The sequence below is a fragment of the Eptesicus fuscus genome, chromosome 4, assembly GCF_027574615.1.
Source record: "Eptesicus fuscus isolate TK198812 chromosome 4, DD_ASM_mEF_20220401, whole genome shotgun sequence".
Lineage (NCBI taxonomy): Eukaryota > Metazoa > Chordata > Mammalia > Chiroptera > Vespertilionidae > Eptesicus > Eptesicus fuscus.
The window spans coordinates 100,209,889-100,237,676 of record NC_072476.1 but is presented as its reverse complement, the minus strand read 5'-3'; the positions used below and the strand labels follow the sequence as shown (position 1 = coordinate 100,237,676).

The 27,788-nt window shown below is 44.9% G+C and overlaps 1 pseudogene; it reads right to left on the bottom strand.

The window, feature by feature from the left end:
• Positions 1-27,788, bottom strand: part of LOC114235203 (40S ribosomal protein S7-like) — a 92,222-nt pseudogene that overhangs the window by 25,110 nt on the left and 39,324 nt on the right.

Genomic DNA, 27,788 nt, shown 5'->3' with positions numbered 1-27,788 from the left:
TCTTTGGTTAATCTCTTCCCACCCTCCCTCCCCACCCCCACCGAGATTCATCAGTCTGTTCCATGTTTTCATGCCTGTGCGTTGAGCATCTGCCCCCTGGTGGTCATTGCATGTCATAGCTACTGACCAGTCAAATGGTGGCTTAGGCTTTTATATATATAGATTATATAATTAACTGTTATATATTATGCATTATATAAAATACATTTTATATTACAGATGAGGATTTGACCTCATGCAATTGTGGGAGCTGGTTAAGCAGCTTCTGTAAAACTGTTGTCCCAGAGCCTGATGTTGGACTTAAGTCCACTGAGTGGCAGTTAGGAAGAGAAGATGGTTATAAACTGGAAGGGACCAACGTCAAGCTGGTATCCACAGCACAGCCTAGATTCCATCACATCTCAGTTCCTGTTGCCTCTGACCTTAATGGTGATGGAGGTGACCTGGCTCTTCATCGTGGAGCTAAATACACACTAGCCCAAAATAGCAGCCGCAGGCCCCAGGGCTGCCTCGGGCCCATGAGCCCGCAGATCAGCAATAATGTGTGTCAGCTGCAAATGGCTGCCACCCTCCAGATCTTCCAGGAGAATCTCTGCTGTGGCCCACCCTGACGGGAAACATACAGGGAAGGGAACTCTGACACACTGCAAATGACCTCGCCATGGCTGTGTGATAAATCACCCTCAAACTCAGTGGTGTGAAACCACCATTTGTTATGCTCATGTATTTAGTGAGTCAGGCATTCAGAGACGGCACAGCAGCCACAGTTCATCTGAAGCCCGAAGGCTGGGACCATCTGCAGCCTGTTCACTCAGATGTCTGGTGGGTGATGCTGGCTGGAGGCTAGGGACCCAGCTGCCTGCCCTCCATGCAAGGTGTCTCCTTGTTTGGCCTCCTTCACAGAATGGTACCCGGGTTCCAAGGGCAAACATCTGAGACAGCACCAGGTGAAAGCCACTATCTTTATGACCTAGCCTGCAAGTCCTATAGGATCATTTCTGCCATTTTGTCTTGGTTGGAGCAGTCCCCAGGCTCACTCAGCTTCACTGGGGAGAAACACAGATGCCACCCCTCAGGGGAAAGAAGGCAATGTGTTGTAATAAGAGACTATGGGAACAGGTGTATTCGTGCAGCCATTTTTGGAAATGGCACTTGCCACAATGATGTTGGTGAATAGACTGTGACCATCCCACCTTATAAGGAAAACCATCCCAGGGTCATTTTGTTTAATTTGGGTACTGATTTTATTTTGACAATGTAGGATAAAAAATGTAATCAACTCTTACTGAGGGCTCACTGTGTTCCAGAAAGTTCTAGCACAGGACCAATGCAAGGCTTCCACAGGCCATGAGGGGGCAAAAACACGAGTCAAGAATACATTTTGCAGGAGAATTAAGACACTTTTTATTACAAGTGTCAAATACCCAACTCAAACTGGCTTAATGCACAAAAGAAAAGGTTTTGGCTCACATAGTGGAAATTCCAAAGAATATTTCTGATTTCAGGTAGAGTTTATCAGGGAATAATATTGTGACTGACCCTGTATCTCCTACCCAGCATGGCTTCATCATTTTCAGTGAGGTTTCCATCCCAAAACAGAAGTCTGCACTGACCTTAGGACTTCTGATACCTGATAAGAAGAGCATTTTCTTTTTCTGATCATGCTGGCAAGTTCTGGGGAATGTTCTGATTGGTCTAGCTTGGGTTATATGCTTATCACTGAACCAATCAAATGAACAGAGAAATGGAAAACACTTATTGGCTATTCCTGGGGCTATCTAGAATTCATAATCAGCTGTATGCACACCACATGAGCAGCACAGAGATTCTACTGTGGTTCAGGTAGGTTTCTGAGATGAGATAAGGAGCAGATCAAGAATATTCCACTTCACCACCCAAACGAGAAAAAGGTAATAATCATTGCTGATATTTCAGGGTCACTAGCTAATCACTTGAGTTCTTTCATTAAATTTTCATGTGGATGTCCACATGATTTAATTTAAAATAACATAACCAAAAGAACTCAAGAGAAAAGTCTCCTTGAGTAAATATAGGAAACATTATTTAGTTCCCTGAAGGAAATTGTATATTAACATTAGTTGTCATTGAGGAAACATCAACTCAAGAACTTGGCCTGGGAGTTAAGTCTCATAGGGCTGCAGAAACTATATTCCACAGTGGGGAGGCTTAAATGACAGGGCATTTATCGTCTCACACTTCTGGAGGCCAGAAGTCAGCGGGCCTGGCTCCTTCTGAAGCTGTGGGAATCCGTTCCGTGCCTCTCTCTAAGCGTCCGGTGGTTTGCTGGCAATCTCTGGCATTCCTTGGCTTGTGGCAGAATCACTTTGATCTCTGCCTTAACCTTCACCTGGCATTCTCCTTGTGCATGTGACTCCGTGTCCAAATTTTTATAAGGACACCTCCCTAATAGCCTCCTTTTTACTTGACTGCCTCTGTAAAGACTCTGTTTCCCAAAAAGATCACATTGTGAAGTCCTGGGGCTGAGGACTTCAACATGGCCTTTTGGAGGGACACAATTCAACCCACAGCAGCCTGGTTTCACTTGAAATATTTTAGTTAACTGCCACGCGTCCAAAATGGAAAGCATCCCCATTTCTTCCATATGCGCTGTCATATTTATGAATTTAAGTTACCATAATTTTCTTTACAGACCCAGAGATGTCACTAACAAGTTTGATTTTAAAATTGGGTGACCAGAGCTGATATGTGAGGTTTGCAGCGATAGACGCGCCTGGCGCATAGGGAAGGCCTGCCGCATGCATCTATAGATGCTTATGGCGTACAAAGGGTTAAGTGAATTTAAAATCGAGTTGCTGTCACAAAAGGTAAGCTTTCCTTCTTTTTACGACTGAGTAATATTCCCTGGTGTAAATGTACCACAGCCTTGCTATCCCTCATCTACTGATGGACACTTGGGTGGCTTCCAAATCTTGGCTATTGTAAATAACTCTGTAAATTGTAAATAACATAGGGGTGTATATATTTTTTTCAAGATTTTTAAAGTTACAGTTTCCTGTAGTCAGCAAAATCGTGATTTTCTTCATAAATGGGAAATGAAAGGCATGATCTGTCACTAGCTCGCTGATGTGATTGGATCCTTGCCTAGTGCACACTCTTGAAAATGGAAGTTGAAGTCCCATCTATTAACTGTTACATTTTGGACCTGTGTATGGTTTCTTGTTCATTAAACTGTGAAATCCCCTGGTTGGAGGTTGCATCTCTGAATTATTGATTAGCTCTCATTTTAACTGGAACTTTTTGGAAAAATCCAGAGTTCTAATCCATAGAGGCTGAAACTATTTATCTATAATGTTCAGCCTTTCTTTTCCCACTCATGTGGGGGTATGTTCACATTTACCTTATTAAGAGAGTAAGTTTTAACCTGCAAAGTATTTATTTAAAAAATCATCTCTGTCCCCATCAAAAGAGCAAAGGCTTTTCAGGAAATAAGAATAAACTAACCTATAGCATTTACAGATAACCAAAGGATATGGAATACTAGATTGTTAGAACTCAAATTCAAAATGTTTTCTTTTATTGCATTTTTATTGGTCAAATAGCAGCAGAGGGAAAAGGCAAGCCATATTCAATTTTATTGTTAATTTTCTCAGGTGTGATAACAGTGTTGTGGTTATGTAAGAGATTGCCCTTATTTTAAGGACATGCATGCTGTATCTTAGGGATGAAATGTCAGCATATTATCAACTTACTTTCAAGTGACTCAGCAAACACACACACACACACACACACACACACACACACACATATTCTTGAGCTTAGAACTTAGATCTTGTACTATTTGTTATACTTTTCTGTATATGTGAAAATTTTATAAAAAGTTGTAGAGAAAAAGGGATGGTGAAGATGGAGAAAGTTTTCTTCCACTGGTAAGTTTGTCACTTACCACTTGTCCTGTGTCTACCACATTCAAGGTTCAACTCTTTGCTCCCCCATACACCACCCCAAAAGAACATAGGCTCAAAGCCTTTTACAATATTGCTGGTGAGTAAAAACATCTACATTTACAAATTATTTTCCACTTAATGGAATGTTTTGAGGATTAAATGAGCTATTTGAGTGAGGTGCTTAGAACTATGCTTGGCACAAAGGATCCTATATAATAAAGAGGGAATATGCTCATTGACCATCACACCCTCACAAGATGGCGGCACCCACAGACACAAGATTGCGGCGCCCAGTCCCCTCAGCCCCGCTGGCAGTGAATTTTCATGCGACCATTACCTTTTAAAAAAAATCCTTACCCAAGGATAGGATTATTTCTATGAGATCATCTGTTCTCAGGGAGCAGGTCTAAGCCAGTAGGTGGGCATCCCCCAAGGGTCCCAGACTGTGAGAAGGCACAGGCTGGGCTAAGGGACCCTCCGTGTGCATGAATTTTCATTCACTGGGCCTCTAGTTTTGTTATAATAGCCCAAATGGATGAACAAAAATTGGTTTATATTACTTGTACCAATAAAATGAACTAATCGCAGTGGCTCATCTCTGATCATAAATCTGCGGTGGAAAAACAAATGGAATGTCTGCCAGCCCCAGGACAGTCTGTCTGTCTTAGGAGGAAAAGTGACTAAACTGTGTGTCATAATCAGAGACACAATACTAGGCCCTTGTGGTTTCTGCCCCACATCCTCTCCTTGCCCTGAAGAGCCATTGCCCCACCATTCTCTGAGGCTGCCTTTGGGGTCAAGTTTATAGAACAACTCCATGTGTAGGCCAATTGGCACCTTCCATCCTTCTGACCAGAGGGATTGGCTTCCCGATGGTCACAGGACATGAATTCCGCCCTTCCAGCTAAGGAGATTCAATCAGCAGGCTTTTGTTATCGGGGAAGCATACTTCCTTTTCCTGTTGGCATCTATGTGAAAAGATAACGGGGCTGGAATTGTGGTAGACATCTCACGAGCACATGGGTCTAGAGCAAGGACTGAACACCAAGGAAACAGGACTGAGAAATCCAGAGACAGAAGCTCCAGCCCAATGAAATCATTTGACCCTGAATCAAGCCATACCTGAAGCAGAAGGTCCTTCTGGGGACTTCAGTTTTGTGAGCAAATAAACTCCTTTTCCTTTTCTTATTGGTTTGAGGTAGGGGTTTTGTCACCTGCAGAAGCAAGAATCATAAGTAATACAGTTACGGGAAGTTGGGTTTGAGGAAAGGTGGCAGGTAATCCATAAGATGGAAAGGCTGAGTTCCAGAGACAGGTTGTAAATCTCCAGTAAGCACACGTTCTCCTTTCTTTGAAATCATAAAACACTTTGCTTCTACAATTGATATGGCATGTATCACATATTGCCTTGAATTACAATTACAGTTTTTGTGTGGTGGATACAAATTTCACAACCATAAAACTCCGGTGTGCAGAAATGTAACTTTCTTTATTGTTTTATAATTGAGCTTAATTTAGCTCACAAGCCCTCATTTCTGCTAATGGCGGATAACTTAATCTTGCTGATTGCAGGCAATTCTGTCAGTCCTGGTTTAAAACATGGTTTCTTTTGAGGGAAATACTGAGTTAATTCAGAAATCCTAATCCCTTCGCCCCCAACCTTTCCCTTGGGGGCGATCTATGTTCTAGCCAATGTGGCCTCGAGGCAACATGTCTGGTCTAGGAGCCAACCTCTGACCCTCCGCCCCCCCCCCCGCCCCCCCCCCCCCCAGACTTCTGATTGATTCATTGGCACTGTGTGCTCATTACTGCAGGCCCTAGCCACACCCAGCTCTTAGTTCAGCCCCTAGAAACTCAGCCATGCCCTCCATCTAGGTCCCAGCCTGGGCTGCCCACACAGTCCCTCCCTGACCCCACAGCACAGTTTCCCCATCGGTGCACCAGCTGTCAAGGCTCCGCTCCCCTTGGCATCCCATTGCAACATTTGGGAACCCTGGAGTCCACATCCTTCGGCAGTGAGGGACACCAGGGGAAGGGACGTCTCAGCATCCGGTGGCCCTAGACCAGCTCTGCTCCCATTTCTGTGCTACAAGAACCACCCATGTGGATCCAGGGCATTTAGGGAGCCAGGCCCCCCCCCTAATCACCCCCCCACCACTGCTCCCCCGCCTCCCTGACTCTCAGACAATCTGCTTTGCTCTGGGGCTGCAAACCTCATGGGAAGGGGGCGTTTGATCTCAAGAGCAGGTGCAAAGCCTTACCCTGCCCTCACTCCTCTTGCCTCCTGTGAGCTCCACAGTCACCCCCCCACCCCCCAATAGCCTACCCAAGAAGGGCTCTTGGTCCTTGTGTGTGCTGTGGGCCAAGTACTTTGCTCTGGGTGCCCCCAGGCTGGCCCCTGGTATTACTTAAAATAATGAGTAAAATATTATTACTTAAAATAATAATCCGTCCTGTCTCACCTGTGTGGCTCTTCAACACAAAATCGTGGCTTCCAAGACCACATCTCCACTCTCAGTTCCTGGAAGTTCACCCCAGAGCTCCGTTGGAGAGTCTGGTGACTTGTTCTGGCTTGTCTTTGGGGCCAGATCCTCCCAGAGGCCTCACTGTGTGGTTTTAGTGGAGGAAGTGCTGCAGGGCACAACACAAAACTACAAAGCAGAGTTCCTGGGAAGGAAATGCGCTGTGGGCTGTGAGACCCGGCTGTTCTTCCAGCCATTGGAAGCACCTGGTCTAGCGCAAGACATTATTTATCTTGCTCCCCCTGTGGGCATGCGATGGTCATGGGCTGCTGCCTTTGCTGGCCTTTTGACAAGGGCCAAATTCCACCCACTGTACTGAGAAGCACAATCTGAAAAGGAACTTTCTGGACTGTGCGAATGTTCTTTGTCTTTAGGCCAGCGGGTCCCTGGGCGGTCACTGTTCTGCTAGCCTCTGAGAGTTGGCCTTAGTATTTTCTATCAGCAGCTTCCTATTGAAGGAACCGGCACGAAGCTCCCTGGAGAGGTGGCTTGGGGTGTAGTGACTCCTGTGGCACTCTGTCGCCCTCAGTGTCTTGGGTTAAATTGTGACCCCTCCCCCCCAAAGCTCTGTGGACACCCTAGCCCCTGGTACCTGTGAAGGTGGCCTTGTTAGAAATAGAGTCCTTGCAGGTGTAAGTAGTTAAGAATCAGATGAGATGATCCCACAGTAGCGTGGCCCCTAAGCTCGTGTTCTCATGGGAAACGGAGAGGACATTCATGGACACAGACACACAAAGCAAAGGCCACGTGACCGTGGTGCCTGAGACTGGGGTGAAGCATCTACAATCCAGGGAGTGCTAAGGATTGCTGGGGGCCACCAGAAAGTAGGAGGTGGCAGGAAGGATTCTTCCCTGGAGCCTCCCTCAGAACAGGGCCCTGCAGACACCTTGCCTGTGGACTTCTGGCCTCCAAAGCTGTGAGACAGTAAATTTCTGTCATTTCAACCACTCAGTTGTGCCACTTTATAGCAGCCCTGGGAAAGGAATACACCCAGAAACCTCACTCCTGCCCCATGTGTCTCTCCTCAGTGGTAGGGTCAGATATCCTGCGGGCCGGGACATTGCAAGGATCCAGGGGAGGCTAAAGAGAGGATGTTCCTAGCCTGGTTCCCAGGCTGCTCTGAGTCCCTTTCCTGCACTGGTTCCCAGGCTGCTCAGGCCCAGATGTCCTCCCCTCTCTGAGAATTCTGCCTGCATCCTCCTGCCAGTCCCGCTTCCTCCTCCTCCCCCCGCCCCCCAACCCACACACTCCAGAGTGTATCACTCCAGCCCTCTTCTGTCCCATCTCAGGCATGGCTTCTCAGGAAGTGGACCGTGGCACCAGATTATGACTCCCAGAGGGTAGACACTCTTTTCCCAGCTCTACCCATCCTCCTGGGTAAGGCGTGACCTAGGCAGGGATTCTCACCTTCAGAACTTGTTTAAACACAGCTTCCTGGGCCCAACTCCAGAGAGTCTGATTCAGTGACTCTGGGGGGAGCCCGAGAACTGGAAGCGGCATTTCTAACAAACTCTCTGGTGCGGCTTCTACTGATCCAAGGACCACACTGTGAGCCTCGCTGGCCTAAGTTAAGTGAAGGATGGGATCTCCTGGCGTCTGGGCAAGACTGATGTCCTGAGAAGGCAAGCCTGACAGGAGAGGTGAGCGGAAATTCATTTCATGCAAGACTTTTGAGGTTCGGCTAAGAATGGAAAGAGGCTGTGTGATGGGTTGAGGGAGACAGGCTGGTGTGTTTGCCAAGGTTGGTCTCTGAGTCTTGTCTGTGTCAAAGCTGGAGGAGTGAACAGCTGTGGGCAGAAGCCCAGAACTGTTTGCCCAAAAGTCTCTGAGACAGAGAGGTCCCCCAAGCCATTCTGTTGGGCAAAGAAGACAAAGCATGACTCAGAAAAGAGGAGTAGGACATTCTCGTGTATGCCTGTGCATCTGTGTGTGCACCTAAATGTGTGCATGTGTGTACGTGTGTGCACACTCATTTGGTCATGGGCTTGCTGAGTGCTTTCCACTTTATCTGTGTAAGACAGAGCCACCACCAGGAGCAGTTTCCAATACAAAAGCCAAGATAGCCCTACCCAACACACACACACACACACACACACACACACACACACACACACACACACACTGTTTTGTTCTATTTGAGGTTTCACTCTACTGTGCAGCAATCTATTTTTCTACGACAGCCCTTGCCTCCTGATTTGCAGTTCCTGACTCTTTGCGGTTTACTCTTTCCAGCCTTGCTCCCCACCCAGCAAAGCCCAGCGTTTCATTTCGCTCTGCCTTTTCTGTGTCAATTACACAGAAGAAGTTTTGAACCTTCTGTGCTTTTGTTGTTCTAGTCACCTCTGATCACGCTCACAGACAAGCCTGGCCCGGAGACACCACCTCTCTGCAGCCTACATTATGCTGCGCCGGTTGCCAGCAGGTGGCAGGTGTTCATCCTTCTCCCTTTCATAACAGATTCTAGGGATATACCAAGTGCCAATCCATCCCCGCGTGTGGCTTCCTCTTATACGAGTGACAAAGAAGGGGCTGTAAGCTCAGAGCTGAGTTAATCACATTCCTATTTCCAGCACATTCACGTCATCATTCTGTCTGAGATGCGGCTTTCTTCACCTACCCTCTCTCCATCTCCGCCACAGGTTCCTCCTCTCTCAGTAAGTGTTATCTGCAGGAGGTGCTAACCGCACTCTACCTGGACCCCTTCCCAGGTGGTGCACCTGACAGCTGGTGCTGGTGGGTGCTGACAGCTCCAGCTGCCCCAGCTCTGGATGGTGACAGTCATTCACTGCAGGGAGTTCCTGGCTGAGACTTACACACTGAGTGGGGGTGGGGGCTAGGGAGTCCCAGCCAATGACTGGCGGATAAAGGGTACAAAAGGTCAGTCCTTTGCCTCAAGGTGGGATTAATGTAGGATGTGTCTTATGTCCCAGAGCCCACTGGGGATCTTTCTAGACTTTCCCCAAGTCGACATGCTAGGTGAACTTCTTCCCCTGTGCCTATTCCACTTCCTTACTCCCTTTCTCATGAAAGCCCTATCTCAGAGCATTGCATACATCTGAATCTTGTCTCAGTATCACATAGAATGTGTAGTGTTGCTGTGTGTGTGTGTGTGTGTGTGTGTGTGTGTGTGTGTGTTTTAGGCAACTTGAAGAGTTACTCTATGAACTCGCAGCCTTTCCCTCCCTTCCTATGCAGCCCTGTCTACCTAAGTCTATCCCTCCTGCTCTCCATTCATTCATCCCGTCTGCTTTAAATAAGTTCTTGAAAGAACTGCTGATGTTTTCTGTCGTGAGTGTGCTCCGTAGTGTGTGCCACCACACTTAACTGGCCACCTCCCCAGTGAGAAACTCTTTGATTGCCTCTTCTTCGGCATGGCCACAGGCAAGACCTTCATAGATATCCTTGTACGAGGCCTCCTGTGATGATTTATCTGAATGGACAGCCGGGAGTGGATCCTGAGCCCCAGGTGTGCCCAGGCTTAGCTTCACGGGGTCCTACACACTGCTCTTGGGGAGCTGCATAAACCCAGCAGCAGCACGCTTGTCTCCACACATCCTCTCCGAAATCAGGGAAGATCTTCCCTTCCATGTGTTGCCATTCTGATGTCGGTTTCCCATCATTGTGTTGCTTTCTTCTCCATTGCTAATGACTCAGCATCTCTACTTATATTTGTTGGTTATTAGTGTTTCTTTTTTTAAACCAACTATGAGCTTAAGAAAAAAAGAACTTCTTTGTTTATTCAAGACATTAATGCCTTGTTGCTTTATACAGTGAAACTATCTTTTTTGAGTGGGCCATCTGTCTCTTTTCTTTGTTTATGGCATCTTTTACTAAGTAGAAATACTTAAGAGCTACTGCCTTATGTTCTCATTGTTGCTCAGAGATATTGATGACATAGCTCATTTATATTTCACTTGCCCTTTATTGCAGTGCTCCAACCAGGACTCAGGCACGAGTCCATAGGGACATGGGTTAAGGGACATTAGAGTTACAGAGACCATTTTCACACAATCATGCTCACTTTTCATACTGAGCCATTAATCCAACTCTTCTACCTGTCTCTCTCTTCACAAGCTTGAGTTCTTTTCCTGAAGCTTTTTAATCCCTCATGCACAAGGACACCTGGTGGGTCTTTCCCCTGAACTTGAGAGGTGCCTTGACTTGCTTGAACCTCACAAAAAACACATGTTAGCATGCCAAGCTGGTCCCCACACTACAATGTAAACAACACAAGTTTAATTCCTCGGCAGACCCTCCTGAGAGGAACTTTTCATTTTTGTGTGTCTCTATAGGTCTCCAGTCATACACTGCTGCTCTTAGAGTTATCAAACAATATTACAGCCAATGCCCAGGTGGATACACAATGCTGAACAGCATGATCTACATTCCAAGGGCTGGGAAGGAAGGTTTATTATTATTATTATTGTTATTATTATTATTATTATTTACTGGGTTCCTTTGGGGACTGCTGGTGGGATCTCAAAATATGATTTTGTGCACTGGTAGCTGAAGATCTGAGGAAGGAGAATTCAAGGATGACCATGGTTTTCTACATGGACAATTGCAAGAAGCCCTCAGGTTCTCAGGGTGGTAGACACAAATACTTGAACTTCTTTTTTCTTTGAGCAGGTAGTTCTTCCAAGGCTTAAAAAAATCCCCAAAATATCCTTGAAATCTGTACTCCCGAGTTACTAGTTTATAAAGAAAGCCTCTAGAAGTAGGGATCATGGAGAGGACCATCCTACAGTTAATCTTGACTGAAATGGCCAATGAAATGTGACAACTCCAATCCTTGACATGACAGTAAAGCTTTCTTCTGCTCTTCAGTACTATTTCTCTGTCACTTAAGTTGGTGTCTCTGGTTCCACATTTCCAATGTCCAACTAACTCATGTCCCAGCACCTCCTCTCTCCAGTTTGCTGCCTCATGTCCACCAGGGAGCCAGGAAAAACACCCCACCATGATTCTGGAGGCACTGATGAGCACTTATGACCAACCACAGAGACCCTAAAAGGGTAGGGACTGGGGTGAGGCTAAGTCATTAAAATTTGAATATTTTACTCATCTTGAGTTCTTTTTTAATATTCATTTTTATTTTTTAAAAAGACTCCAGTAGGACATTATTTATCTTGGTCACTGAGGGTTTTTTGCACTTCCATAAATTTCATAGAAAGTCCCTTCTTTGCTACAAATAGAGGGAGGATAAAAAAATATCACAGCTTTGACTGAAATTTTGCTTCATGTGAGAGCCTTAGAGAAAAGCAGTATTTTGAGATAGGTAAAGATATACCTAACACCTACATAAATATTGACAGAAAAGAACATACTGAGAAACACGCTCTGAGAAGAAAGAGAACACACAAAGAAGGTCAGTTTGAGATTGAGATTTCTGAGGGGCAAGCTGTCCAGATGCCTTTCTATGTCAGCACTGCCTAGAAGACATTGTGTGTTCAGTTTCCCCAGTGGCCTTCCAGGTACATTATGAAGACAATTAAAACCCATATCCCAGACCTACTCAGCTTTCAGTGATTGGGTTAAAGTTAATCAGTGGGAATTGAATGAAACCGATTGTTCAAGTAAAACTGATCGAAATCTTGATGAGCAAAAATGGAAAACTTGGCCACCAGTCTTTACGTCCTTTCCTGAGGGGCACTGTTGTGTAAGAGTACCCTCATTCCTCCACGCCAGAGTTTTATAGATGCTTTAGAAAGATGTAATTGGTAATTAATGCCAAATTTACACTGTGGATATAATGGTTTCTAAGTCTATGATTTGTATTTTGCTGTATAGAGTGATTCTTAAGTATTTCTCAACAACAAACAGTTCATTCCAACTGAATTAAGTTCTTTTTTAATGAATCCATTTGTTATTCTTATATAATTCTAAATTATTGAAATTCTTCAGTATTGATCCATGAAAAACTGAAGTAATATGATCCAACAATGTAAACAAAAAAACAAAAATAAAAAAATAAAAGAAGCTTATTATGTTGTGAACAAATATACATAGTACTACTAGAGTCCCATGGCAACTCCATAAATGCCAAATAAATTGATTTGGGTAAAGATCTAGGATACTTTCCATTTATCGAACTGCAAACAGATAGCAATTTAACTTATTTTGATAATTGGTATGATTTTTCTTTTAATTAATATTTCCCAAAATTTATACCTATGTGGATTTCATGTGAGCATGAATCTATAAAATTGACCCAGATTCTCTCTCAGCAGTAGAATTGATCTTTTTTTCCCTGTGTCTTGTAACACACATTGGTGAACTTGCCTGATATAATTGAAAAGAAATTCTTCATAGACCAGGATTATTTGCTAAATGTGTTTCTCTTTGAACCTCAGTGGACTATACACCTAAATGCCGGGTGAAAGTGAGAGAATTTTCTTGACCATGGTATTACTTTAATCTTCCCTGTTTCATATTCTTTAGAAAACCCCAACATCCCTAGAGCATTCCCACAATGGACACTATCACTACACAATTAGCTATAACAATAAGAAAAGCCCAGGTTCTGGAGAAACTTTCTTTATAAGATTCCTGATACATAATGTGTTATTCTCTGAACAATGTTCTTTGTTATTTGAAACCAAGTTTTCTTAGGGACTTGTTCATATGGTTCCCTCTGTGTCTTCAGAAGAATGAGTTGGCAAACAAACTTTACTATAGCTGGCAGTCATTTGGTGCTACATTAGTAAACCACAGCTGGTGGGCTAGCTTTTCCCCACTGCCTCCCCTGAGGATAATCAGGGTCTTGGAGAAATGCATTACTGTTTGTTCCCTGGGCCCAGCTGGTGTGGCTCAATGGTTGAGCATCAACTAATGAACGGTTCGATTCTGGGTCGGGGCACATGCCCGAAATGTGGGCTCAGTCCCTAGTAGGAAGTGTGCAGGAGGCAGCCGATCAATGCTTCTCTCTCATCATTGATATTTCTATCTCTCTCTCCCTCTCCCTTCCTCTCTGAAATTAAAGAAAAAAAAAATCTGTTCCCTGGGATCAAACTTATTAATAAGGAGCCCTGTTGGCTCTTGGGGAAAGAGTTCTCTACTTGTAATGACAAATGCTACTCTAGAAGGATATGACAGGCAAAGGAGGAGAAGGAAAGAAGAGGTTCCCCAGTTGGGTTACCAGCGATGAGAGAATGTGTCACTAGCACCTGGATGGGGTTTTGAAGGATGAGCAGGAGTTCCACAGGAGGGAGGACTTTCACCCAGCTCAGTGATGCCACTGTCAGCAATCTCATACTTCACAGCTACGGCTTATCAGTGACCTTCAGACAATTGCCCCCTGGTGCCTGCCTTCCTTGTCCATAAACAAAGATGTGCCTTTCTGGATGTGTAAGCTGCCCTCACCTCCCACAAGGATGGCCCCTCATACAAAAACCAGTCGCCTTTGCTGAAAGGTGGGGCCGACCCTGAGGTACAATGTGCACTCCAGAGACCCTCTTGGGATCAGGTTGAGTCCGAGACTTCACCTGAAATTGTGCCTTTGCTTGCCGTCTGCTTCTCCCTGATTGGCCCCGCCTACACCATGCCCACCTCAGTGAACCACTGCGCCTGGATCCTTGGCTCAGGATGTCCCGGGAGGACCCACCTCAGACAGAATATATCAGAACAAGAATTCTGGGAGGGGCCACAGCAGCTGCGTGCGTCAGAAATCGGAAGTACGACGTCAAATGAATTCATGCTGCATGTGAAAATACTTTGTGAAGTCTTTTGCTATGCTAACAATTATATAACATGTTTTCAGTTTATAATTGTCTTTCCAAACAGGCCTTGAGAGAGCTTTCTCAGGATCACTCCCTAGCCCCCTGCTCATCAGAGCCCTCCGTGTGGCTCCAGTGAGGGGCAGAGTGGGTGGTGGCAAAGGAGAGAGATGCTTAAATATCTCCGGAGAAAACATTCCTTTACTTTCTTTGAGTCAAGGCTTTCACTTGGTCCACTGGAGGCTTTTCAGAGCTTGTATGTTACCACTCTGCTTTCTATCCCAGAGTTCTTTGTTTTATAAACCCACCTCCTAACCTCCCTTCAAAAAAAAAAAAACAAAAAAAAAACACACCCAAATTTCTTCAAAGCAGCTTTTCCCATTCTGTGGATATAGGAAAAACGGTGGTAAGTCAGAAACTTCTCCTCTCCGATGGTTATTTACCTTTTGGCACTGGCCCTTGGAGATCAGGGGCCAGAATCAGATAGAGGCCTCTGGTCCTCCCGGAGTCATCCAGCACTTACCTAACACCCTGGCCGCTGTGCCAGGCGGCGGCAGGTCGGCCACTGCCTTGATTTAATGCCCTCCTTCGCTGTGGTCCATTTGCCCCAGGCTCAATGAGCCATAAAAAACAGATCCTCCGGCAAGCTGACAGTCTCCGCTTCCGAGATGGGAGGTCAATGGGGAACCTACAACAGATGATTCCCTTTTTATTCAGTGTATTACGAGGATGATCATCAGAATTAGTGATCCATTTTAGGGGAAGGTGGGCAGAAACTCGGGCCCTTTACACAATTTCCCTGGCTTTAAAATAACAATTACTCTAAACTCCATTCTTCCTCTAACTCCCTCTCCTCCTCCCTCTTTCCCTCCCTTCCTATCTTATTTATTTATTGTATTGAGAATGATATTTTATGTAGTCAGTTCTCCTTACAACCAAAAACTCTGGAAATTCAAAATTAGCATCCTTGCCCGTGAGCTTCTTATAGGTCCCAGAAAAAATTTTAACCTTGTGTTCCATGTTGTTCTGCTGAGCTTTGTCCAAATGCACCGTAATGAGCCGGCTGCATCCAGCTTCACATGGATTCCCTTGCCCACAGCTTCACCCGGGAAAATCAAGTCCTCCAGGATGGCATGCAGCTCCTTGGATGCTTTTGCTTATTCTTTGTCCGGCTCTTTGCCAGTTGGCATCGGCAGAATTTTCCTCTGAGCGATAAAGACCAGGTGCTTCCCACTGAGTGTGTTCTCCAGCTCGCGCACCAGCCGGTCTTAAATTTTCTGGAAGGATGAGTTGAGGAACCGGAACAAAGATCATAATAGCTTTTCGACCACCCCCAATTTCCATTTCCTTGGCCACTGTGATGTTCAGCCCCCATAGCTGGGCCTTGAATTCCGAGTTCATCTCCAGCTCCAGCAAAGCCTGGGAGATGCCAGACTCGAAGTCGTCTGGCTTCTTGCCATTGGGCTTCACAGTCTGGGCATTGGAATTGAACTTGGCCTTCTCCTGGGTGAGAAGAGGCCTAGGTCTCTAGAGAGCTCCTCAAACCTCGTGGCAGAAAGGCCCTCCCTTTCTATCTTGAATTCGACTACAGCTTTATAATTTGCTGGATGTTTAGTGTGAATTCAGAAGTGAACTTACAAAAGTCCTATAAAAATTTTCAAAATCTATTGGCAGCACAAGCCTACAAACTCTTCCATGCAAGCCATTCTGGGCCGCTGCTCACCTGCTGGAGGCAAGGCTGTTAAAGGCCCCCAGTTTCAGGAGAGAACAGGTGCTGGCCCTTCAATTGCAAACTGTCTGACTTCGGGCAAATGTAATCCCATGAATCTCAGTTTTCTCAGATGCAAAAAGGAGATAATTATGCCTCCTGTGCTGAAAAGGAAAGAGATATTGCTCTAGCATGTAACTAGCATATAATCAGAGCTTAATAAATGACAGGCATCATCATGAGACAAACGCATGAACAAAGACGTTAGGGCTGGGGACAGGAAAGGAAAAGGAAATCTTTGGGGGAAAGTGGGGCTTAAAAAATGTGGTCTTCTTGGAAGTGGGATTGAAATGATATCTTCGAGTCTATCATTGGGAAAGAACTGGGTGTGTGGGTGGGAGGAGTGGGGGGACAGACCACAGCCAGATCAGAGGGTGGTGATTATTTTGATGGCCTCTGCTGAGAAGGTGTCAAGGGTCAGCAGTTCAGGGGTGCTGGGGAAATTCCCCCAGTGTACATGCGATTCCCTCCCCCCCTCCGTCCCAACCAATGCCCAGCTGAATTGGGTTAGAAGACGGGAGTCGCCATTAACAACAACTCTTCATCTCAACACAGCTTTATCCCCAATTCAGTTTCTTCTCCTCCTCCTCTTCCTCTTCCTTCTTTGTATAACCCTCTATGTTAGGGAACTGCTTTAAAAATGCTTCTCTCTGTCAAAAATAGAGCCAACAAGTGCTTCTTGGAGCATGTTAAGCAGACGGTCTTTCAAGGCCAGGATACAAGTGCTGTTGTTGTTTTATGACCTCATCCCATCCTGCCTGCAGTCGGAGATTGGTAGCTGAAAATGCAGAGGGCTCTGTATGGCGATTTAGCCAGAGTCTAGATGTCTTGAGCTGGAGGCAAGAACAAGAAAGACCTAAGAAGGTGAAGGATGTGGGAGAAGGAACTTTGTTTAGTCTGTGGAAGCTGCACTAAAATGACAACTCTCACACAAACCTTGTCAACACACACACATTCTGATCCTCATGGTAGATGTCATAAGTGTGGGTGGAGTGAATTTCTTGACAAATTTCTTGGTCTTTAACCCTACCTTACACACACCTCTCTGCTTCCCTTTTATAAAAATCAGAACCATTCCAGAGGGGATGCCCTAGAAATCTGCATGTCCTCATTCCTTTACGGACAAATTTGAAAAGACTGAAATACTGAAATACCCATGAGCGGGAAGAGGGGGAGAGAGAGAGAGAGAGAGAGAGAGAGAGAGAGAGAGAGAGAGAGAGAAGAGAACTTGAAAATTAAACACTGAGAAAATGGTAAACATTTACTAGAAAGTTTGTTTTTTTTAAGCCTCTCCCTTTCCTAGATCAACTTTTTAACAAGAGAGGTTAAAATATAGTACTTTAAAAAGAGAATCTACAAACTAAGTTGGTAGGATAATCCCAGCACGTCTATGCATTCACCCCCGCCCGCCATACCAATACACCTGAGAAAAATATTTTGAATAAATGTACATAGGTATGGCATCTCTGGAAAACTTTATGTTAGGGTGAAAGGTCACCTAAGGTTAGTATCACAAACTGGACAATGATTAGTACACCTCAAATTGATTTATACTATCAAATGGAGAGTAATTTTAGTAATTAATACAACTGCTTAATTCCCACATATTTGAAGACTTGTCATGTATTTCTCATTAATTTGTAGTGAAAATGGTAATAAAAAAAGAAGACCTTAGTCTGAACACAGACGTGATTTTAGTTGATATTAAAAAATAACCTCATTAAGACCCACATTTGTTAATGACCTTAACCGTCACAGACATTGGCCAAAGTTTGATCTTGAGTTAGTGTGTATGTATTGATTTATGAACCTGTGTTGGATTGTTTTCCAAGCAGAGTAATTGTATTCAGCTGCAGAATTCAATCTTTGAATTCCAAAACTTCGTACCCAGAGTCAGTAAATGTCAGCAGTGAAGGTAATGGGCCATAGAAATAAAATTCCCATCATGGAGGGATGGGTGGCATGATCTCGCAGTAGCCAAGCCTGTGAGTCTGATTTACATCAGATGCTCAGATTCTCTGTGTGGCGAGACTTTGCCAACATAGCCATGTCTAGGGAGACTGGACTTATTCCTTTCCAGCACTAAAAAATCTTATGTATTAACTAGGGGTCCGGTGCACAAAATATGTGCACTGGGGAGGGGTCCCTCAGCCCAGCCTGCCCCCTCTCACATACTGGGAGCCCTCAGGGGATGTCCTACTGATGGCTTAGGCCCACTCCCCATTGGGAGCGGACCTAAGCCCCAGTCTGGCCTCCCTTTGCCGGAGGCTACCGGGCTGATCAGGGGAAGGCACCAGCCCATCACCCTGCTGCTGCAGCCACTGCCAGTCACCGCAGCCACCAAGGTATTTTCATCAACATGAACTCCAGTCCCTTCACCATGAAAAATGACAACTTTCTTTAAGCATTTTCAAGATGTGTCTTTCATAGGATATGACATTTCTTTCTTTATTTTTCTTTTTATCCTCACCTGAGGATATGTTTCCATTGAGTTATTTCCCCTTCCCTCCGATCGAAGGCTTGGCCCCTTCCCAAGCCTAAAGCCTCCACCCCAGGCTTTAGGCTTGGGAAGGAGGCGCAGCCCCCGCCCCTCCTATGGCTGGCTGGGAGTGACCTGAGTGCCAAGGAGGTTCCTAGGACCCAGGTATGTATGCAAATTAACCACCATCTTTGTTGGGTTAATTTGCATACTCTGTGGGCATAGCGGAGGTATGGTCAATTTACATGTTTCTCTATTATTAGGTAAGATCTCCTGTGAATGTTTTAACAAATTACCACAGACATGGTGACTTAAAATGATGCAAATTTATTCTCTTACAGATGTAGCAGCCAGAAGTCCAAAATGGGTTTCAGCAGGTTGTGATCAAGTGTGGGCGGGACCTCTCCAGGAATTCTCTGGGGGAGAATTTGTTTCTTTGCCTTTTCCAGTTTCCGGTGGCCACCTCTATCCTCTCTGCCTATGGCCTTGTGGCTCCTGTCTCCATCTTGAAAGCACATCGCTCCAGTCCGGGTGTCTGTCATTACCTCGCTTTCTCCTTCTCTGCCTTCCTCTGACAAGGACACTGTGATTACCCTTAGAGCCCTCTCAGCTAGTCCCGGTAATATCCCATCTCAAGAGCTTTAACTTCCATCTGCAAAGTCACATTTTTCATAGAAGATGACATTCACAGGTCCCGGAGTTATTATGTTGTTTACCACATCTTAGAACACAAATTATTAAGTTTGACCAGGATTACCACTATGTTCTTTTTTTAATTAAAAAGGGAATTATAGAGAACTTTGTATTTTATTTAATCAAGTCTTTTAATCTAAGAAAATAATACGCTTATGATAAAAAAAATTTAACCAATACAAAAGGTGTGCCAGGGAAAGTGAGGGCCTTTCACTCAGACTAGGTTGGCCTTGGTGGCCAGTTGGCCATCTTACACCAGCCCCAGACCCTTCCCCGGAGCTAATCATAGTTACCTGTTTTTCGGGTGCCCTTCCAGAAACTTTCACATATATAGTGTATATTTTTAACATGAATGGAAAACCCTATACGTGTTGTTCTGTTCTTGAACTTTTCAGTTATTTTATCTTGGAACTCTTTCCTTGTCAACAATCCAATTTTATCTTATTTCTTTTAACTGTTGTGTAGTATTCCATTGAACGGATGAACCATAATTTGTGTAAACATTTAAAAAAATATATAAGCATTTAGATTAGTTCCAGAATTTTCTTTGCAATGTAATCTACATCTTTATATGTGTATTTCTTTATATATATCAGTAGTTAGTTGCTGAGTAACATTCCATTATAGCAATATACTACAATTTGCTTATTTTTCCCCCCTCTTGGTAGACAGTTGATTGTTACCAGGTTTTTACTATTACGAATAAAGCTGCTATAAAAATTTGAATATATGTCTTTATGTGAACATATTTTCATTTCTTTTTGGTAAATACTGGGAGTAATTGGAATTGTTGGGTCATGGGGTTTGTATATGGTCAACCTTAGTAAATGGTATCCAATAGTTTTCAGAAGGGGCTGTATAAATTTACCCACTTTCCAGCACTGTGTGAGAGTCCAGCTGTTGCATATTCTTGCCAACACTTGGCACTTTTACATGTTAGCCATTCTGATGGATGTATGATCGTATTTATTTCATTGTACTTTCAGTTAGCATTTCCCTGATCATTAATGTATTTGAGTGACTCTTCACATGTTTACTGACCATTTGGTTATCTTCTCAATGAATGAGTTACCTGTTCCCATGTTTTCCTTATTGTGCTGTTGGTTTGCCTGTCTTGTTCTTACTGATTTGAAGATGTTCTTTACATATTCTGGATCCAACTTCTTTATTAGCTACCAGGGGCATAGTGCACGAATTTGTGCACCCTGAAAGGAACTGTGGGCCAGGAGGCTGCGGTAGGCACAGGGGCGGGTCTTGGTCCATCCTCTGCACCACTGCCTGGCCCCTCCCACTGAAGCCCCTGGTCCCCTGTCTGCCAGCAGCCCCACTCCCGCCGCCACTGCTCCCACATGCTGATGGCGCCTGCCACACTCACACCCATGCTCGCACTCACTGATGGCACCAAGCAATCAGGACTGGTGCTGGCTGCAGGTGTGAGCGGGGCCAGCGCTGGCAGTGGGTGCAAGCAGCAGCTCTGGCAGCGGGTGAGAGCGGGGCTGTCGCTGGCAAGGGGGTGCAAGAGGCAGCTGCCGGCCCCGATCTCCCTTCAGGAGCAGGGGGAGGTGGAGAAGACCTGAGGGGTGAATGGGGTTGGCAGCCGCCGCTTGCACCCGCTGATGGTGCCGAGCGATTGGGGCTGGCGCCGGGCACGGGAAGTGGGTGCGAGCAGTGGCTCCGGTGCCAGCAGCAGATGCAAGCGTGGCCGGCTCCAGCAGCAGGTGCAAGCGCCAGGTGGGACTGTGGCATGCGGGAGCAAAGAATTTTCAGTAACCACCAGAGGCTCGTCCTGATGACAGCGTCCGGTGCCCCGCCTTGGTTTGGCATCTCCACCCACCTGCTCAACCATCCTGCCACGGCCAACGCCTGCCATGTTCCACGCACACCCCCTGGTGGTCAGCGCACGTCATAGCGACCGGTTGTTTGGTTGTTCTGCTGTTCTATTTGCATATTAGCCTTTTATTATATAGGATATGCATTGAAAATTAACTCCCTCTCTGTGAGCTCATATTCACTCTCTTAATGGTGCCTTTTAATTAACAAAAGTTCTTAATTTTCATCAATTCCAGCTTATCATACTTTTTCTTCATTGTCAGTGTGCTGCTGTATTATTTTATGAAATTTTTGCCTGTTCCAAGGTCAGACAGATATCCTGTTATGCGATCTTCTAGGTATGTAAGTGGAATCGGCTCTTGTGTATGATGCGAGAGGGTAAGATTCATTTTTGAGAATATAACTATTCAACTGACCCTGTACCACTTAACTGAAAGGACCATCTTTTCCTCATGACTGTAATGTTACCTCTGTCAATGAAATGGACATCAATTTGTGGGTCTATTTCTAGACCCCCTGTTCTGTTTAACTAGATGTAATTTGATTTAGGAAAAAGAAAGAATGTGACCTTTCTCTCATCTGAGTGCCTTGCAGCAAATTTGCACCATTAGAATAATTCTGCTTTGATCAGGATATGCCTAAAGAGTTATTTGAGCTCTTGTTCCCTTCTGTGCTTAAGTTAATCTTAATTAGATTCTCCGAACCTTTTTCAAGGTCTTTGGAGGAAATAAGCCAGTAACAGCTATAGGGTAGAATGTCCTGTGAGAGGTTCTGCCTGAGAGAAATGAGGGGTGGGCCTCTGTCAGTAAGTCAGGAGCTCTTCCAGTGGGTGTTGGACTGTTTCCACAGCATTCCTCCTCCTATGGTGTCCCAGCATATGTCTCTCTGGCTCAAGATAACCTTGATGGTTCTCCAAGCCAGTTTCAAAAACCTCATCTGCTGGTTTTCATCTTGGCTTGTTCCATGTGCCTCTCCCTCCAAGGCCTCTCCCCTGCTTTTGGTCTCTAGAAAGTGAATCCCCTGCCTGATATCTGTGAGAAAGCCTCTCCTAATCCTGTCAGCCTTATTGATCTTCTCCTCTCTGACCAACGGCTGCTATTATCTTGAATCACCTGTTTTGGCCTTTGTATCATTACTAAATATTTCAAAGGTACTTGTCTTGTCTCTCAAGCTGAAAGCACAGCTCTGCAGGAGGTCAAGGCCTGCTCTTACTCAAAGCAGTTGATCCATAAATATTTCATCTTTGATGAAGGGAATGGTGGGCATGGAGGCAGTTTAGTGGAGGCAACTGGGAGTCACATGCTTTGGGTCACGGAGAAGAGAAGCAGAGGAAGGTCTGATGCCTTCAGGGGAGCCAAAGCCCTGTCCCCAGTTTGGATGCCTGGTGGTCTTTTGCCTCTAACATTTTGGTGTCAGATGACTGAGAATTGCCCTTAACACTTGCTTCATGTTTCCAAATATTTGGATCAGAAAAGAGACCCCCCCTTTCACATGGGATGGAGTGGGGCATGACCAGGGTGAGGAGAAGATAACTCGGGTTTGAGTTGGAACTTCTTTCTGTTTTTTTAGCTGGAAATGGAAGTAATGCTGGCGTTCTCCTCCCTTTTGGAAACAAGCCTGCAACCAGGGAAGGTGTGGGAATATGAGGGACAGGCCAACACCACCATCTCCAGGCTTCACAAAGCCGCGTCTTCAGAATAGACAAACCATCACACCTGCAGGATGAGACGTCCTTTTAAATAGATGCTAAACAGGATTGGTGTCATGTGCCTTCAGCATAATGTGACAACTGCCTGTGCTGGCTGATCTACTCGGAAAAGCTGTTGAGTTGCAGGTTAAGTGAGACAAATATGGAAGGACATTCGGTTGTTTGGGGATTTTTGTCACTTGCTCCTGACAGATGTTCTTCCCTGAGGTTTCTGGCAGAATGGAAGGAATGACCTGAGACTTGAAAAGTTGGAAAATAAATAAATATTGCCACCCCAGTATCCTCTTATTTAGTGACTTCTAACAAGTGTGCAGTATAAAAATACCCACCCCCAAGTCTAGTTTTTGGGAGCAATTGGAATAATTTGTAGTCACTTGCCTGCTGACAGTGGTGGGTTTGCTGTTTGTTATGGGGACATTCCAAGGAACCCATTAATCGCCCTTTCTGGATATCCCTTAGGTACTGACCTAGGGACACCTAGACATGAATAGAAATAAAGTTTATGGCACAGTGAAGATCTGATAACAAAAACCTGACAACTCAACAGTTGAAACCTTAAATTCTCTCAGCATTCTCTGAGTGGAGACGAATTTCAGCCAGCCAGGAGCCCAGGCCATGCAAGTCTTCTTGACCTTTACAGGCCTTGTCAGAACCTTCCATATTTCCCACCAAAGCTGAGTCCCATTAAACTGGCTTATAACCTGTTACTCCTGGCTGTTCAGGGGCCACTCCTCCTAGAGCACCCCTGCATGCACATTACGTTTTTCCTGGGTTAATCTGTCTTTTGTTAATTAATCTGCAGCCCCAACCACTCAAATGTAAGTTGATGTAAGAAAAGGTTTCCTCCCAACAGAAGGAAATGCAAAATCCAGTGGGGCAGTATTACAGTGACAATATGGTTGTGCTGAGGGGTAAAAGCAATACGTAGTGATGGAATAGCTGGTAATTCCTCTTTTCCTGCACAAACTCTCATCTCCCATTGCCCTTATCCTTTGCCACTGTGGAGCACTCATCAGTCTTTGAAACATCTTCAACTCCACTTTTTCTCATATTGGTCCCTCTTCAAAAGCTCCAAACCTTTCTCTCTGCTAAGGATCTCCTTCTGATAACATTTAATGGCTTTATCTTGACAGCTTCTCTATTGCTTTCTGCCAGATAGTATTAAGCACTCCTTTCTGTGTTCCCTTAGCAATGTAACCATCAATTGCCCATCTATGTCCCTATCCACAGCTATCCACTCATTTAGGTATCTCCCTGTTCTTTCATGTATCCATTGGCCCATCCATCTGCTTATGTTATTGTTCATCCAACACTCCTTCCATCTACCCATGAAAGAAATATCTATCTAAACCCTATATGTGCCTAAGCCTGGATTTGACCTTCACATGGATCAGATTGATTTCATTTGGTTCCGAGGCCACACAGAAAACACTTCCAGAATGTGACTCATCATCCCATGCCAGGTTTTGTTTTAATCCTCACCGGAGGATGTTTTTTAATTGATTTTAGAGAGAGGGGAAGGGAGAGAGAGAGAGAGAGAGAGAGAGAGAGAGAGAGAGAGAGAAAGATCAATGTGTGAGAGAAACATCGATTGGTTGCCTCACATATAGGACCAGACTGGGGATGGAACCCACAACCTGGGTATGTGCCCTGACTGGGAATCAAACCCGGGACTCTTTAGTGTATGGAATAAAGCTCCAACAAACTGAGCCAGCCGACCAGGGCTCATGTCAGGTTTTATGTTGGCTTGGAAGAACCCATCCTCAGTACCCTCTCTGCTCACTTGCCCTCTCGACCAACGGGGAGCTGAGAGAGAAATGCTCAGTTTGAATTTTAGATTAAGAATCTGGAAATTCTAGGGCCTGTTTCTTCTGACCTGGAGACACCTAGAATCAGTGCAGGGGAGTCAAGGTCAGGGCCATCAATGGGATGCAGTTACTTCTGCTGATTTTAGCTTTAGGATGGTTACACATGTGCAGAATCATGGATATTTTACCACCAAACCGATATTCAATACCTTTTTTTTTGTAGTCTCAAGAACAAATGGACTGTGGTAAGATGGAATGAGAACAAAAAGCTTTAGAAAGTGAAACCAGCACTTGGACAGGGAAACACAACAAACTCACGGTGGCTTCTAACGCAGAGTTCTCCCCTAGGTGCACTCCGTCATGGAGATAAAAAGAGCGCGAAGGAGTCTTTGACTCTGCTGTAAAATTTTCTTTATTGGAAGGGGCTCGCTCTCTAACTCAAATGGTGACACCTTAACCACCGTGCTCCCCGTAAAGCATTCGCTGGCTCCTGCTAACACTTGTCAAACCAGAAAGGTCCTGGCTCAAAACAGAACCGGAGTTTTTTTCCTGCTGATTTCCAAACTCCGCGTGGCAATTGGATGCTCATGGTTGGTTTGAAGAAAAGGTTCTTCCTTCGTGGTAGTAATTCCAGCCTGTGTTAACAGACATAAACATTTTCACTAACAGGCAGGTGTTTTTATTTGTTGAGGAATCAGGGCTCTTTTCTCTGACTCTGGCACCCACTACTCACAGCCGTAAATCAAGTGATGCACAGCTCATTTTCCCCTTCTCAGTGGAGGCTGACTCTCTGACTCTTCCATTCATTAGATGTGGAGTGAGAGAAATGCACACTTCATTTTCTTTGTGGCCACAACCTTATTTTCCCTCTTTGGGTCTGAAGAAAACCAATAAACCTTCTATCTTCAAATTTTCAGAGGAGTGCTTTCCATCTAGCTGATTCTCAAATGCTTTTAAATGGAAAAAAAAAAAGAACTGAAAACAGGCTGCTGTTCGGGTGATTTGCAAGCTCTCCGAAATTACTGTTTTTCTGCTTCGCAGGCTCAGTGATTGACAGTGCCTTCCCCCAGATAGTCAAACAGCTGGCATTGGCCAGGATGACGCTGTTCGAAATTGCTCATCTTTTTTTTTTTTTAATGTCAGTTACTACTGAATGCAAACTAGAATTAATTTTTCATGGGCTAATGGTCTTGCATAGCTTCAGTGTACCTGCTGGGTTTATGGACTTTGTAAATAACATTCACTCTCCTTTTTTTTTTTTTTTTCCCATTCTTGGTCTCTTAGGAATTTTAGTTTTTTTTTATGCTCTTAGCCCTTCCTCATATCTGGTTTAGTTTGATAAGAGCAGGTCAACTAGCCAACCAGGGGTGTGAGAAAACTCTTTGCAGATGGGGTCCAGTGGTCATAGTCAGCAACTGGTGCATTGGACTGGAGCTCAAGGTTTCAGCACAATCCCCTCTGTCCCCTAGCTGTGTCCAGGGTGAGAAGCCATAGGCCGAAGGCCCTATAGCCCATTGTACCTCCCTGTAGACCAAGGTTTCTCAACCTTGACACTACTAACTTTTGGCCTGAAATAATTCTTTGTTGCGAGAAGGGGGGCTGTCTGGATTCATTGTAATACATTTAGCAGTACCCCTGGCTTTTATCCACTTCTTCCCCATGATTGACAACCAAAAATGCCTCCAGAAATTGGCAAATGTCCCCTGAGTGGTGAGGGGATTGTCCTCAGTTAAAAACCACGATTGTTGCCGAAACCGGTTTGGCTCAGTGGATAGAGCGTCGGCCTGCAGACTGAAAGGTCCCAGGTTCGATTCCGGTCAGGGGCATGTACCTTGGTTGCGGGCACATCCCCAGTAGGGGTTGTGCAAGAGGCAGCTGATCGATGTTTCTCTATCATCGATGTTTCTAACTCTCTATCCCTCTCTCTTTCTCTCTTTAAAAAACAAACAAACAAACAAAAAAACAACAACCACGATTGTAGATACTCTACCCTGTGCTCCTCGAGTGGAAGTCTCCAGAGAAAGTTGGGATGAATGGGAAAAGAGGAAAAGGAGGTGGGGGAGGAAACCAGAAATGAGATGAACTCTGGGGTGTGGTAGCCTCTGCTGAGAATCCAGACTAATGAACTCACTGGTCACTACCCTGGCTGTGCGTTGACATAACCTGGAGAGCTTTACAAAATACCCACTGTCTGAGCCCAGTCCCAAGATCCTGAATTAATTGGTTTGAGGAAAGCATCCTGTGTGCATGGAACATAGCAGGTGCTCCGGTATTTCTCAGGCTGACAAGCAGAATATATTAGATCACTTACATAAAGTGTAAATCACCCCCCTCTCCCAGTGCTGGGAATCTGATTTACTTTATGGCTCAAGCTAAAGAATTGTAAGAATCAGGAAACCAGAGACAATGAGGATGACAGGGAACCAGGGAGGGCATTCATGACCATTATACAGAAAGTTCTCATAAGTATTCAGTGAATACCAACAACAGCAGGAAAGAAGGCACAGAGTAACCACAAAACAGATGGGACAAGCAGAAAGCATAGTAAAGTGGTACACCTAAATTCTGTCACATCAAAAAGAATATTAAATGTAAATGGACTAAACACTCCAATTAAGAGGCAGTGGCCCTTCTGATTTGTCCTGAAGTTCAAGGACCACAACTCCAGCAGACTGGGGAGGTAATCAGCTCTTTATAGGCAAACCAATCACAGAGAATGCATTAGCTCACTCATTAGCAACCATCTAAGAAAACAAAACTCTCTTTGTCCCAATTAACAAGCCTGAGGACCTTCAGGAGTGGTTAAGTTGGAGACCTCAGCCATGGTGTTCTGTGCAGTACAGAGGGATGCCTGAGAGGCCTGAAGAGCTTCGTTCTTTTTCAAGCCCTGGCAATTAAGGGGTTCATCTGTGAGGTGTAGATGGTCACATCATGGGGACATCATCATCATTTCTGGATGTAATTCCGTGTGTGTTTGTATCCACCTGCTCCCTGTCTCTCAGTGGCCGTGGGCAGCATTTTAGCTATCTATTCATTTTAAATGGAAATAAGAGTTAAGAGAAACTCCTTTAGGAGTAAGTTGGGAAATTATCATTAACAATAAACAACTTAGGGTTTTTCACTTTAATTCCTGAACTGAAAATATAATCAGCAGTGAGGCAGTGAAGTATGATTTTATTGCTCCAGATAGCCTCTCCAGCTCCAAAATCTCTTTCCATCCAGCCTAATACTACACCAGAAAGGTCATTACTAAATGCTAAGTACTGTCATTGACACCGCCTATTTAGTTACTTACACACTGTACCTGACTCAGGGCAGCAAGGCCCGTATGCTGGCGAG